At 31.9% G+C, this 2310-nt stretch overlaps 1 pseudogene; it reads right to left on the bottom strand.

Annotated features, from left to right (window-relative positions):
• Window positions 1–615: 615 nt before the first annotated feature.
• LOC149553069 (major strawberry allergen Fra a 1.08 pseudogene) lies at window positions 616–2043 on the bottom strand (annotated as a pseudogene).
• Between the last annotated feature and the right edge of the window lie 267 nt (window positions 2044–2310).

The following is a 2310-nucleotide window of genomic DNA, read 5'->3' as shown; positions in this document are numbered from 1 at the left end:
CTCAAACATCATTTATAATCACTCATCTTGGATTAGGCACTTTACATTTGTCTTTGAATGACATTCTTATCACCTATTTGTCCTTATATCATTTTGAAATCAGCAAAATCCATAATCATTTAGAACGTTGTCTAGATAATTTTACTTTAAACTCATATAATATCTCTACCTTAGATTTAATATTAAAAATAAAAGAATTTTAGATTCCTTAGTCTTGCATATGCCAACTAATTGTTCTATGAGCAAATATAAGATGAATCCTAGTTAGGATCAAACTAGAACTATGAATTTTATTATCAGTAACTTTGTCATTGAAATATAATGATCTTGAAACATTGTTGGGACATGAGAGAACAAAAGTTGATAACCCACTAGATACTACAAAAAAGTAGAATTTTTTACTAAGCTCAATAAGCTAATGATCAATGGGGTAACCGTAGAAAAGTTTTGTATTTTGACTTTCTATTACCCTCTTGAGCCATGCATCTAGTCATTCAAGAATATGACAATATCATTGGATATTATTACACATAATGACAATATATATACATTTTGCAAGAAAGGGTAATGAGATGGGCTCATTATTACAATAGAGACACGGATTCTTAGACTTTATTAAAAGTATAAAGTAGGGTTGGCAATGAGATATCCCTCAAACAGTTTGAACAAGCCTGTGTTGTTGGCCTTGAACTCCTCAAGTTTGGCTTCATCAAGGGGAACACCAAGGAGACTTTCATAATTCACTGTAAATCTCACAATGGATCCATCCCCTTCTTTGGGGTTAAATTTCAGCTCATGGTTTGTGGAAGCCAATTTTTCCCCCAACACTCCTCCTTCCACATGGTTGTAACTGAAAACCAAGTTCTCCTCATCAACTTGGTCCACCCTCTCTTTCACATAGTTGAAGTCCTTGTTGGCTATAATAAAAAATTCACATTACATTAACCACAATATACCTAGGCTGTTATGTTTTTTTAAAAGGATCCAAATCTAGATAAGTATGAGATATTTTCTAAAGAAAGTCGAATTGTGATATTGCTATCAGGATTCAACTGTGTGGTTTTTTGAATCAAATTAATTGAATCATGTTTCATTAGTAGTGGTTCGTATGAATTTATCTTTCATGAGAATAAATAGAACACTTAGCACGCGTTGATCCAAATCTTTTCAAAACCAAAATTTATCTTTATTAGTAAAAAATCTCTAAAAGTTATTGTGAGGTCATCTAACAATATTTAAAGTTCTTTTCTTCTCTCCCTACTTTGCAAGATAAGGTACCAAAGGGTAGAAGATAAATAGTCCACATGTTATAGGCTTATTGCTCATAGAATCTAATCCAATCTCATACAATCAGTATTTTTGCATAAAGAAAACATGTGGGGAATTTATGTTCTGCCCTTTGGGACATCCTCTTGCACACTAGCCAAAGAAGAAAGGATCTTTAAATATTGTCTAATGACATTAGAAAAATGTCTAGAGGTGTTATTTATAAATTATAAAAATGGGTTTTAGAAAGGTTTGGATTTTGCACAATCTATTTCACAAATAACAATAATAATCATTGTAGAATATAGTTCAAATCTTCACACAATTTATCAAAAACTAATATAATATATTTTCGCAATTCATAGTCTTATGTATTATACTTCTGGATGAGATCAATGTTTTGGATCATACTCAATGATCCATGATCCATCTTAGGCTCTCTCATCCCAATGATGGATCATTGAGTATGATCCGAAACATTGATACTTTAAAAAGTACACACAATCTCATCCGTAAGCATGATATATAATCTAAAACTAACAACAATAATAATTATAGATTGTGAAAATCTAATAACATTAAACAAAGACTTACCCAAAGTTAAGTTGACTTGACCAATGGTTTCCACACCTCCATCTCCTTGAAGAATTATGACGGCTACTATGATCCTTAGGGCTTGCTTTGGCAACAAGTTTGGGAGTCCTTTGCAGTTGCATTCCATAGCCTTTTTGGCTCCACTGAAGACTCAATTTCCATAGTAAAGCTTCTTGTCCCCATTGTTTCTATACCTTTTCTTCCACTTGGGAATTCTGTGCTTGTTTGGTGTAGATTGTCGTGTAGTTTCTACTTATAGAGTTAATAAGAAAGATCAAATACTTCTCTTTCCTATGAAAGATTTTTTGAAAGAGACCTATGTGTATTTTCTTACTTATTTAATCACCAACTTAGCTTTACATGACAGACTTTCATGTAAGTGTACATTGAAAGGAGATAAAGAATACAAAATATTAGTCAATGATTCAATTTTTTTTCTTGGTTTGGTTA

This window comes from Cupressus sempervirens, chromosome 6 (assembly GCF_028749045.1).
Source record: "Cupressus sempervirens isolate cs-2001-9-10 chromosome 6, ASM2874904v1, whole genome shotgun sequence".
Taxonomy (NCBI): Eukaryota; Viridiplantae; Streptophyta; class Pinopsida; order Cupressales; family Cupressaceae; genus Cupressus; species Cupressus sempervirens.
The sequence above is the reverse complement of the archived record's forward strand: the minus strand, read 5'-3'. Positions and strand labels throughout refer to the sequence as shown.